Genomic DNA, 12,982 nt, shown 5'->3' with positions numbered 1-12,982 from the left:
AAAGTCTCTTCTCTCTATCCTAAGGACAAGGAAAATGCAGTTTCGCAACAGGAAAAACTCTAAGACAATTCCTCTGTTGTCCAGCTGAACACCTCCAAAAACATATTGCTTTATCCCTACCCAAGCCGGGAAAGCCCTAGACTTTCACCTTCAACAAGTTGTGACGGGGTCCCCTGAACTCCCCACCAAGGTGGTATCAGACAAGGCCAAGTAGGAAACTAGAACTTTTATGTCTGCCAGGCAGCCACAAGGCCACCTTCCACCCCTTGCTTTGCTAGTGGAGGTGACATGGGGAGCCTGGATTTCTACCTCCAGTCAGCAGTAACAGGGGACCTTCCCTGACATATTGGAAATGTATCTGATTTTGCCTCATGGAGAGTCAGGCCTTTCACTACTTCCCAGCAGGAACGAGGCCACTCTTCTGCCCATAGTGTCAGTGGTGGCCAAATGGGTAGCAGTTACACCACCCTCCTATTCCTCCCAGCCAGGGACATATCGGTGGATGTCTAGTGGAAGGTGGAACTCCTGCCCATGCTCAGAAGTAATGAGGAGGCCCCACCCACTCATGTGTCAACAGAGGCCAAGTACGGAACATGAATTTCCACTCCCACCTGATGTAATTTACCCCCCCTTCCCCTGCTGAAGCAATATCGGAAGAAGGCGGCTAAAAGTGAAGGTTTAAATAAGATATAGAGTCTCATAATATAATACCCAAAAGATCCAAGTATCAGTTGCAAATAATTCATTACACCAACAACCAGGAAGGTTTCAAATGGATGAAAACCTCAAGAGATGCCAATGCCAAGAAGAGCAAGTGGATGCGCATAAGCGTGTCTTTAATGTGACTTAGGCTTCACATCTCACACAAAAATTAACTCAAGATGGGTTATGAGTCATGCACTTAAACATAATAAAGACTACAAAACTTTTAGAAAAAACACATAGAAGAAAACCTTTGAGGTCTAGGGCTAGGAAAAGAGTTCGGAGACTGGACACTAAAGCATGATCCACAAAGGGAAAATCTGATAAACTGGACTTTATTGAAATTCAAAACTTTTTCTCTGCAAATAAACACCACAATGGATGGTACCGTATACCTGGCGGACCGACTATTACCAGCAAGACAAATGCTGGTGACGGTGTGGAGAAAAGGGAATCCTGGTGCACTGTTGGTGGGGATGTAGATTGGTGCAGCTACTATGAAGACAGTATGGAGGTTCCTCAAAAAATGAAAAATAGTACTGCCATATGATCCACCTATCCCACTTCTAGGTGTATACACAAAGGAAATGAAATCGTTATCTTCAACAGGTATCTGCCCTTCCATGTTCACTGCAGCATTATTCACAGTAACCAAGATATGGAAACAACCTAAGTGTCAACCAATAAATGAATGGATAATGAAAATGTTATGTGTAACATATATAGATATATGAAATTTATTCAGTCATAAAAAGAAGGAAAGCCTGCCATTTATAACAACATGGGTGGACCTTGAGGGCATTATGCTAAGTGAAATAAGTCAGACAGGGAAAGGCAAATACTGTATGATCTCACTTATATGTGGAATCTAAAAGCATCGAACTCATAGACACCGACAGTAGATTCATTGTTACCAGGGGTGGGAGGTGGGAGTAATAGACATTGGTCAAAAGGTACAAACTTTCTGTTACGAGATGACTAAGTTCTGGGAATCTAAGGTACAGCATGGTGACTACAGTTAACAACACTGTATTACATAGTTAAATGTTGCTAGGACAGTAGCTCTTAAGTGTTTTCACCACCACAACAGTAACAAAATGGTAATTATTTGAGATGAAGCATGTGTTAACTAACCTTATTATGGTAAACATTTCACAGCCTGTATATGTATCAAATCATCACACTGTACACCTTAAACTTTCACAATGTTATGTGTCAATTAACTCTCAATAAAGCTGGAAAAAACCCACTATATATACAACCACCATATAATCTAGCAACTGCACTTTGGAGCAATGAAATGAAATCTATGTTTACACAAAACTCTGCACATTATTGCTTCTAGCAACTTTGTAATAGCCTCAAAGTGAAACAATCAAGACATCCTTCAAAAGGTGAATGGTGAGATAAACTGTTGTATATCTTTACCATAAAATACTACTAGCTGGAAAAATAAAGGGACTGCTGATGCACCCAATAACTTGGATGAATCTTCTGAGAATTGTATTGAGTGAAAAAAAGCCAGTCCCATAACGTTACATACTGTGTGATTCCATTTACATAACATTTTTGTAATGACAAAATTATGGAAATGTCTGTGCTTAAGGAAGAGTTGGGGATGGGAATGAAGTGGGTGTGGCTATAAAAAGGCAACAGGAGGGGCCCTTGTGGTGACAGAAAATCTCTGTTCCTTGTACAAATGTCAAGGTCATGGTTGTCTTATTTACTGTTCTATAGTTTTGTAAGATATTATCATCAGGGGGATGGGAGAAGAGGACATGGGGTCTCTCCATGTTATTTCTTAAAACTACATGTTAATGTACAATTGTTTCACAATTAAAAAGCTTAATTAAAAAGTCAACCATTAACAATATCACATTTACATATTTTACATCTGTACTACATAGCAATCACATGAATGTCCTTAGTTGATTTTCAGAAAAAGAGATTATGGCCCTAAGAGGAATGTTTTCCATTGCATTCTATTATAATCCACCATCTGATGCCACTCAGTTAAGCCAGGAGCAGCACTGAACTAAAAGTCAGGCAAATCTTAGGTAAGTCAAAAGCTGTGACCTCAGTGAAGAGATGAATCAAGCCAATCAGAGTCTCACTTTCGAAAATTTAAACACACACACACACACCTTTACACATAAACAAGGGATAAGCTATGTGCTCACTGTTAAATTGCTATCTCTCAGTTCAAATCCATCCTCCTCTATCTTGCTTTGAAATGCTGAGCCTGGGTCTCTGCAAAGCACAGGTCTCCTTTGTCACCTGATTCCCTACTTATGCCAATAGAAAGAGCTAGAGGGAGACTAGAAAGTTGGAGGGAGAACTGTTCCTGACCTATACCCCACACAACAGTTGGTTCCATTTTGCATTTTTTCCTACACACCTAGAAGCAGCCTAATCGCCCCCCTCTCCAAGTGATGTTACAGCACTAGCTGCCTGGTATCCCTTCCTCAGAGATGTGGTCCCAGCTCTGCCTGTGATTCCCTTCTAATTCGTCGGGCTGTTACACTGGCTCAACAACATTCCTCACAAATTCTGAGTCCTAGATCTTTGTGGTCGCCAATCTAAGCTCCTGGGGCACGACACCAGCTAGCTAGCATAATTCTTCTTAGAGACATTAATCCCAGCAAGGTGGAGTCCTCCCCACCCAAGCTTCTAAAGTTCCTGTATGTTTCAGGCAACACCCCTACCCAAGACTCCTAAATTCCGGTTCTGTAAAGGCCCTCCTCCAATATTCTAAATTCTAATCATCTCAAACTCTTGCTGTTGTCCCTGCAGCCAAAGTAGCCACTTCCTGCAACTTCTATCTCTATGCCTTATCAGTGCCCCTTTTTTGCGTTTTTAATTATCCGATATCTGGTAAATAATTCTTAAATTACATTTTATCTCTTAATATAACCAGTGTGGTTTCTGTCTCCTGAGTGTAACCCAACAGAGGCAGGCCGTTAGCAGCAAGATTTGAAGCTGAATACATGGGAGGTGGCCAAAGAGGCCATGAGAAGCTATGTGCAAGGCAAAATTATGAGAGAAGCAAATAAAAGAGGCGTAAGAAAAGCAATCAGAAGCCGACAGAGAGGAAGAGTGGGAGGGGAGGGGAGAGAGAGAGAGGAATGAATGGAATATATGTTCAGAGAGAAGTTGAATTGCAAAAAGGATAAGTTCCCTGTTGCTTATGAGAATGGTACAGACATTTAAGAAGGTTCTAGAACTGTCTTTTCTTTTTCTTGTTCAAATTCTTTTTCAGTTCCAGCCCACACATGTTAACAGAATAATTCTCTTTTCACCTGAGTCACTCATGTGAGTCTTTCTTCCCTATAAACACAAGAGTAGGCGTAAAAGAAAACAACGTCCTCCCTTCTGTATAGATAGAAGGACTAAGATATAAGGCAGAGAAAGGGGACCATCACATATACTTAAAAAAACAAAAAACCAAATGAACCAGAAAACAAGAGCTTCAGGTCTTTTTCTCTCTTTGTTGATTCATGTTCCCCTTGAGGGGCTGCTACCATATCTTTATCTTACCATCACCTCCTCACCTTTAGAGAGCACTTTACATGCTAGAACACACCTCCATATCTATGTTCTTATGCGACTTTCCAAACAAAGTGGTTTCCCAGAAGACAGATATCATGTCTTCTATTTAGCTTAATCTATGCAATGTGATGCACTTGATGCAGGAAAGAATAGTTGTCTTCAGGGAAGCTCTTCAGTTATGAATTCAGGACAGACAGCTGTTATACAAGCAACCCGGAGAGAGCTAAATATTAACAGGAAAATGTAAGAGCAATTCCTCTTGCCCGGGTGCCAGGTTCTAATAATATTTCTACTTCACCCGCAAAACAGCAGGAATGATCCAAGTAAGTATTTGCCGATTAAAATGACAAGCAGAAATGTCTCCCTTGCCATAGATGGAGCTTAATAGCACTATGACTTGATCTTACTTTTTTTCTCCTCGACACAGTGAATCGCCACAGATGAATGAACAGAGTACTTCCATTTCGCAGAGCTGTCCAGGTTCAAGCGGCCTTGACTGTTGATGATACAACATTTAGCTACAGACCATGCCACAGCCTGTGCCCTCAGCCCACAGACCGCCAACTGTATGAGTCACTTAGACTTTCATTCCTCCCCACCGGTTCATTCAGACAAGTTCAGCAACAGCCCAAGAGAAAATATTGTCATGCTGTCACCACATCAAGCTTTCCAATCTCACCAGGTTTTCAAAGGGAGAATACAAAGCCAGTTACCTTTCCTAAACACTTTGTTCCATATCAGTGACCGAACTGCTGCCCCAGTTTCAAAGAAGGAGGGGGGCATCACCATTTGCCTGCTTGTTTCCTTCTGAATCCTGGACAGACCAATCTGCTGCTCTTTCAACTCCCCGGGCAGTGCGAAGAAACATCTGTCCCAGGAAAAGTTTGACTCGCACCCCTCCGCATAAATCACCACTAGTAAAAGTTTTATGAGGTGGGTACTTTTCCCCCCTGCTTCCTCCTTTTGTAATTGACTGAAGCCCAAATGAACAAGATGAAATGGCCAGACTTTTAGCCATATGTTGGCATCCACATGTGTACGTTTGGGAGAGAAGAGAAGCTGTCAGCTGTACCGAACGAACATTACAATCATCTGAAATGTAATTAAGAACCCCACAGTCAGTACATCTTCGAAAGATCCTAACAAAGTAAATTACACCTCTCACTTACCTGTAGCAAATTGTCCAGGGGCCAGTTTCCCTGTTTGTGAAACTTGAATCCAGTCAATTTACTGAGACTCCAAAGTGGTTTCAGGATGTTTCCATATTGTTAATCTACATAGTTTATCTCTGCTTTTCCAGTAACTCCTATATAAAAAAGAATAAAAGGATATACTTAGGAATATAAAATGCTGGTGGATCAATTAGATTATAGCGCCCATAACTCACACTAAAAAATTTGAACATTTTATTATTTGTTTAATAGAAAGGTTTAGGAAGAAAAAATTTCTCTTTTAAAAACAATATTGCATGTTAATGTGCTTTTGTATCTCCAATGAACACCTAGTAGAAGCCCAGGTGAGTAACAAAGGCTTAATAAAAGTTGGTTGATTAGAGCCTCAATATAATAGATTTCACTAAAAATTTCTTATTCTTGCATGCTTCGAGAAGGTGGAAAGGAATTTAACATTTGAGAAGTTACCATGGGCCTGGGGCTTTGTTGTTAGCTACTATATATGTATACACTCATATATATATGCATATATATATATATATACATATAATCTTATTCAATTAGTACAAACACCTTTCTAAGCACTTACTACCTATAACTAACTCTCTGTCTGGCAAGTTTTTATTAGCCTCATTTTTCAGATCATAGGGGAAAGACTTACATATTGGGGAGGTCAGATTTTAAGACCAGCTAAGCTGAATTCATTGCTCTTTCATCACTCAGGTGTGGGAGAGGACCATCAATTATTGTTTTGTTTTAACAATTAATATCAAAACATTTTTTTGCATTGAATCTGTCTTAAGACAAAAGAAAAAAGAGTGGCTTGGACATTGGGCTATGGTGACTTCCAGGGGAAAACTGATAGTAAATTTCATGTCATTATGTATCACATAATTATGGTCAGATTCTTTAACCATATGATTTTTATTTCCCCCATCACAACTGCTTTGGCCTGAAATTTCAAATGTCTATCTTGGATTCATGGGGCTCTTTTAACTAAATTCAACAAAATCATTTCATGCACATCTAAACCGTATTACTTCTTGAACTCTCACTTGTATTAACTGGTTTATATTAAAAAACCATCAGCCATAGTGGTCGTCTCCTCCCAGTCTAGAAGGACCGTTATGACAGGAACAAAGAACCCCATGGACACCTTCTTGTTCTAGGAAATAGCCACAGAAAACCCTCTGCTCTCACACTAAACAATCCTTACTCTTTTGAACCCCAAATTTCTTACTTGTCCCCTTTAGCCAACCAAGAACTGTCAAATGTATCAATTAGAAGGTCTCCCGCACTTCCCAAAATGCCATCTTAATGGAACACTTGCCAATTAGATACAGCCTCAGTATTTTCTCCTTTTACTCCATAAAACAGACTACCCTTTTCAACACTTTGAACTGTTGCTTAAACAAAAGTGACAGCAGAGGAGTCTTCCTTCCACAAACATATGAATAAACATCCATTGTTAGGTTTGCCTCGAACTTGGTTTTGCTATTGTCATTCTGGGTTATTGTAAGAATTTCCACTAGGATAGTATTGTATTTAACGCAGAGAGAAATGTTTAAGCTTGTTCGGCAATTTGCAGACTCTCCTTGGCACATGTTAAAGAAACATAGTAGAGTATATATTCAAAAAGAGGAGGAGGACCCTGAATTACATGAGACAACAGGTAACAAACCTCAGAAACAGACTAAGGCATTGTTAGAGTTGCAGTTCTGATTCAATTTATTGAGTATCTACAAAACAGTCTCTTTCATTGTTACAATTTTTAAAAGGAATCATTTATTGGAAATTCGCTGCGTGCTAGGCACCAGTTAAGTAATTTACATGATTATCTAATTAATTTATGTGGGGAAAATTTTGTGCTTCAATGGAAAACTATATATATTGTCTACAGCACACCTTTCTGTTTATGTGATTCTATGGCAGAATTCTACAGAATTTACAACTCTGTAAAATATAAATAGCTATTAGCAGTACAAAATAATTCTTCTCTAAAGTCAAATGTTATTCTGCCTAGTAGAGGTTCAACTGACTTCCCTCTTCACTGTGCAAGAAGCTAGTTTTACCTCCTTAGCACATTAATTTCCATATTCTTGATCTATAAATGTGTCTTTATTTTGGATTTTTCTCTTAATTGGTTGTAACACTCCTGGTTCTTTCATTGATTAATGAGTTATGTAAAATATTTTACACTTGATTATTTTATATCTGTGTGAGAATCCTGAATTTACCTTTTTTGAAATGATCTTTTACTATTTTTTATAAGACTCTATGGGGGGCAGATACTGTTGAATACATTTTACAGCCAAACTGAGACCCAGCAAGATCACATGACTTGCCTGAGGGTCACACACATCCACTGGGAATTCCTGACTCTGGCACGGTGCTACATACTGGGGGTGCAAAGCTGAACAAGGCTGTCTCTATCCTCAAGGTCAAGGAGACCAGAGTAAATCTTTATTGAGGGTTGCCTATGTGTAAGGCGCTTCCAAAGACATCCAGGAACAAAAAACATTTGATAAATCTTCACTATCCAAAACTCACCACTTAGTATATGAAATAGTGAACTGAAATAGACTCAAACAGCGTGGTACTTCTCACTATCTGAACTCATTCTATGAACTCTTAATAACTAAATTCAGGAATCAGGTAGATTTGTATAGGGAAAGATACTCAATTGCTATCTTTTAATACTCAAAGTCACCTTGTGATGTAGACATTCTTCCCATTCTTACAGATAAGAAAAATGAGGCTCAGAGAAGTGATGTTAAAAAAAAAAATCACAGCACGTTAGAATAGAAAGAGATAGCAAGATCACATAGCCCAGTGGCCTCATTTTAGAGCTGGAAAAGCAGAGCTCGGGGAAACAGAGGGATTCTCTTAAATCTCTCACCCAGCAAGGAGCAGGGTCTGATTCAACATCCATCGCTTTTACCTTCTCATACATCTTTCCACTTATCTGGGACTAGTAGCTAGGAAAATGGGCCACATATCTGTCAGAATCAGGGATAAAAGAGAGGGGAAAATTAACACTTGCTTAAGACCCGCAGGGAGCCCCAGGGTCTCTTTCCAACCTTTCTTACCTCATTATTTTTCCCTCCAGATGATTTGAAGTTTTCTGTCTCAATTCACTTCCCTTTCTACTTTAATATTATCGTTTTATATGTTTACTAATCTCCTACGAAAGCAATACCCAGCACTATCTTCAGTATTTCAAAAGAAGCAGTGACTAATATCATTTACAATAAGATAAGGGCTATCTAAAAGATCAAGTGTCTTTGGGGCTGGATTTAAATCAACTCAGAGGCAACCATGTTTTCTAATATCAGTCTGGAGTGACAACAGAAGTAGATAGCAGACTGCTTAATAAGAATATGAAAAACACACTGTGTCACTAAATCCATGGACTCTGTTCAGTAGAAAAAAAAATTCAAACTATGGTGTTCATGGGACAGAAAGAAAACGCTGGAGGAGTCTTTGGTGGTGAAAGTTTTGGGAAGCACTTGCCTATGTTCTACTGCTGCCCATAAAGTTTGACGACCTCTACAGATACCCACTGTCCTGGACAGCTCTGCACTTAAGTCACCTTTTGCTCACAAATTCAGGTATGAGTTCCTGCTGTCAGTACCAACAGGAGGACAGCAGTGATTTCTTATTATCCCCCTTTGCAGAGTGTGGCTGGAAATGTGGGCAGATCTCAGAATCTTGGGCACATTAAACTACCTTTTATCTGCTTATAGTCCCACATTCTAAAAACTTTTGAGACTACATCCTCATGACTGCTAAACCATAAAATCAAGCAGATCCCATAGTTTCCCTTTTTCTTTTCCGCTCACCTCTTCCCAACTCTTCTTGTCTTCCCTTCTCTCCTCTACTCTCCCTCCTTCTCCCATTTTTGTCCTCTCCCTTTCCTGATTTTCCTCTTCTCCATTGGAAAAGGTATTTCTAAGAGGTCATAGGTATCTAATGAATAGGCTTATACTATATCACCTCTCAACAAGCAGAAAAGAGAAAGCCTGCCAGTTATTCGCAACCCTTAAAAAGCGAGAGGACCGTATCACACAAGCTGCAATGGGTCGCTGTTTGTTAGGAAAAATGCAACACATTTGTCCTGTGATGATGGGTTTTTCTATTTTTCAGCCATTCACAACACGCCTGTCACATCGGCCTGATTTTGTTTCAGGTCCTCACACCCTCCAGAGACTTTCCCTTAGGAAATTTACAACCTTTTGTTCCTTTCCAAGCCATCAAAATTCTAATGGAGCTGTGTTCTACGTAAACCTATGCTAAGTTCAGTCATTATGCAGGTGTCCAAGTCTATTGAAGGTTTCCACCTACAAGTGTTATTTCCCTCTAGAGTCAAAGGTACTTGGATGAGCTGTTGATCCCTTTGTTAAAATACAATCCATATATCCAAATTTGTTGAGCTTCTGCCAGGAAAACAGGATGCCCCCAGAGAGGTTGGTGAATTGAACAATGTTGAATTACAGCTTGTATTTAAAAAGAATTGATGGAAAAAACATTCTAAAAAAAACTTAACTTTTTAATGAATCATAATCTCCCACCATTATGCATTTTAAATATTTTTGCTGTTGTTTTCCTTTAACAAGCTCTATTTGGCTACCTCTGAGTTGCCAGAAAAACAACGTAAAGGAATATTTTTGTGTGTGTGGTCCCATATAATCCTCAAGACAATTTAAAAGTCTCTATCTAGAATGCGTAATTTTAAACATTTAGAAGCTGCTGTTTAGTGAAGTGACAAGGTACACGACCAAGACCACACAGCTAGTTACTTGTTTAACAAGTGTTAAAACCTAGACCTTACATCAGCCTCCATGTTCTTTTCTACTTACACCACAGGTATTTTCTCTTTAAAATGGTTAGTCTAATGACTGGTCCAAGTTGGACTCCCCTCATGTAAATATCTCTAAGTGTTTAAAGTGAATGCTTTCTACGCAAAGTAAGAGGCTTCAAAGAGAATAATGTTGCATCTAAAGGAAATAGGGAAGCTACCTTTTAGCCTTGTTACCAGTTATATCTATGATATTAATACAGTTGGGTTAAGGGAAAATTGCAAAGTTAAGATATATTCGATGATAAAGTCAGATTTTTCAGACAGAAGTAGGTTGCAAGCTGATATTTCTTTAGGTGCACTCAATCACTGTGGTCTTTCCATATGTCTGAATCAAAGAGCTAGTGCTTCCTCTAAAAACTAAACCACATAATTAAAATAAAGGAATTTATCTTGTAGTAAATACTAGGCTGGGAAAAATATTAACTATTCCTTATATACGTTCTTCATATAAAAGGAAGAGCAAAGTTTTGGGGTCTGACAGGGGGCAGATGTGGCTTCAGACTTCTAATATAGAGTTTATAGCACCTACCCTCCACCCCTATCCACCATCCTGGTTTGAAATGAGAATTAAAAGAGCTGCCTTTAGTGTGACATCATACTGCTTAAACACCAGTTTATGCTTAAGCTCATAAACAGTTAGAACTCTTCTTATCCCCTTCCCATTTGGTTGTAGATCTGTCTTAGGGATCCACTCTAACAAGAGCCCAATTCTCTTTCTCCAGTCGTGCATTTTGCCACATGATGCTGTTGACCCTGCAGAGTACAACACAGAGTAAGAGTGAAGGGAGGTGAAGATGCAGTGATTCTCTCCTGATTCTTAAAGTCCAGAAGACACTGACACTCCCACAGGGTTCAAGACCTGATGTTAATACATGCTATCCTCTCTTGCACATTTGACCACCCCCTCTTTCAAATCTGACAGCTGCTGTGTGCCCATTTACTGTGATTATTCCAAAAATATATATTTTCACCACTTAATGTAAACACATACTTCATAATGAAAGCCAAAGCAGAGTCACGTATGCTAAAGACAGAATCTTCGCAAATTATATTCCAACAAATAATACATTTAATAGGGAATCATAAGACCCAAAGTGCTAACCATCAGGAAGAGGGAATGTATCATCTTCTAATATTGTTTTATTGAATATAAATGAATAAAGGGCTCTTTTATTGTATTTGTGTCATCAGCATTCCAAATCTCAATGGGACTTTTGACATAAACATACAATCAAGAACTGAGTTATTATATTTATAATGACAATATTCCATCTGATATCTTCAATCAGAAACATGACAAATAATCACAATTCATATAACTCAATAACAAATGTGTTGATATATTGATTTCAGAAAAGAGACTAATGTTAGTATCTTTCTTTCATTCATTTCTATTTTCTAATGTTTTGAAACAAAATCTAAGTTTAAATATGCTTACAGTACTCTAGTTAGCTGTTCAAGTCCCACCTGCCCAGAAAAACATCAAAATAAGATGTGCAGGGCATATGATTATGCTACATCCAACAACTGGTTCAGCTAGGTTTTCAGGATAAGCTTGACTTTAAGAAAAATCATGGCTATTTTTTTCATTCATTCCTTCTTGGGGAAGCAAATAACTTTATAGTCATCTGCACGCATTAGAAAGTCATATGGCCTTGTACAAATCCAAGTGGCAATCACTGACTTTGTCACCTTGAGATAGTTTACTTTCTGAGTTGTTTACTCATCTGCAAAAGGATATAATGGTATTTTCCTAAAAATCTTGTTTTAATATTAAATAAGATAACCTATGGAAAGCAAAAAGCACTACTTCTGACGTGAGATGCTAAGTTAAATGCTAAGTTAAGGGTAGCTATTATTTTTCACTAATCCACAATGCCTTTTTGGAATGCCTACTAAATGTTAGGCAACATAGAGATAAAACAGCAAGCTTCTGAGTTTGATTGTTAATCGTCTATGTGTCAACTATGACCACTTCTTGTCATACACAACCCCAACCCCAAACCCCAAGCATAAAGACACCAGAGAATTCTCAGAGAGCAGCAAAGAAAGGAATCCATATTCGGGAGTCACCTCTTTAAACCTGGTTGAAGGAAAGAATGATGAAGCACCCATATTAGAGGTGAGTCCAAGGATAGGCAGTATGTGCTTTACACAGCCTCACTCTTAGCATTTGCAGTCACCCAATGAATGGAGGCCCACTTTCAAATAATTGAATATTTCAAAGTTATCAATAAAGCTATTGTTAAAGAAAGCCATTTTATCATCTGCATAATGGCCCCAGTGGTTCCTTTCAAACTTAGAATTCTCAGATGGCTTAGAGTTTTGTACTGGCAGGAGGTAGCACAGGGAAAGGCAGCCCTTGCTGCCCATCCCTCTCCTTACACCACCCCCCCCCCCAACTTCCTACCCCTGTTAAGTCCGGTTTTGTATAAGGGACCTCATGTGCATGTGTGTCAACATTCAAGCCTCCAGTCTGAGCTCCAAACATATACCCTATACAAAGCCACCCTTGGACTTACAGATATGCACTACAGTAGTGAGGTCTGCTCTCTGGAGGACACACTAAGGGAAGAGACCCACGCAGACACTGAAAACGAGTTTAGGTAGGCAATTCCAGGTATTAAGTAAGTCAAAGTCAAGAAGACGGCTGGGGGCTCTAGGTGGGCACATCCCCTTAGTTCCACGAAGTCCATGG

At 39.1% G+C, this 12,982-nt stretch overlaps 1 protein-coding gene across 11 annotated transcripts in view; it reads right to left on the bottom strand.

Annotated features, from left to right (window-relative positions):
* Window positions 1-12,982, bottom strand: part of LRRC4C (leucine rich repeat containing 4C) — a 1,215,723-nt gene that overhangs the window by 481,063 nt on the left and 721,678 nt on the right. For all 11 annotated transcript variants that reach the window (XR_010946072.1, XM_067749347.1, XM_067749351.1 and 8 more), the window contains one exon: window positions 5,421-5,557. The gene's annotated coding sequence lies outside the window, so the exon portion shown is untranslated. The remainder of the gene's footprint in view (window positions 1-5,420; window positions 5,558-12,982) is intronic.

The sequence above is a fragment of the Pseudorca crassidens genome, chromosome 9, assembly GCF_039906515.1.
Source record: "Pseudorca crassidens isolate mPseCra1 chromosome 9, mPseCra1.hap1, whole genome shotgun sequence".
In the NCBI taxonomy this organism is placed as follows: domain Eukaryota; kingdom Metazoa; phylum Chordata; class Mammalia; order Artiodactyla; family Delphinidae; genus Pseudorca; species Pseudorca crassidens.
This window is presented reverse-complemented; position numbering and strand designations above follow the sequence as displayed.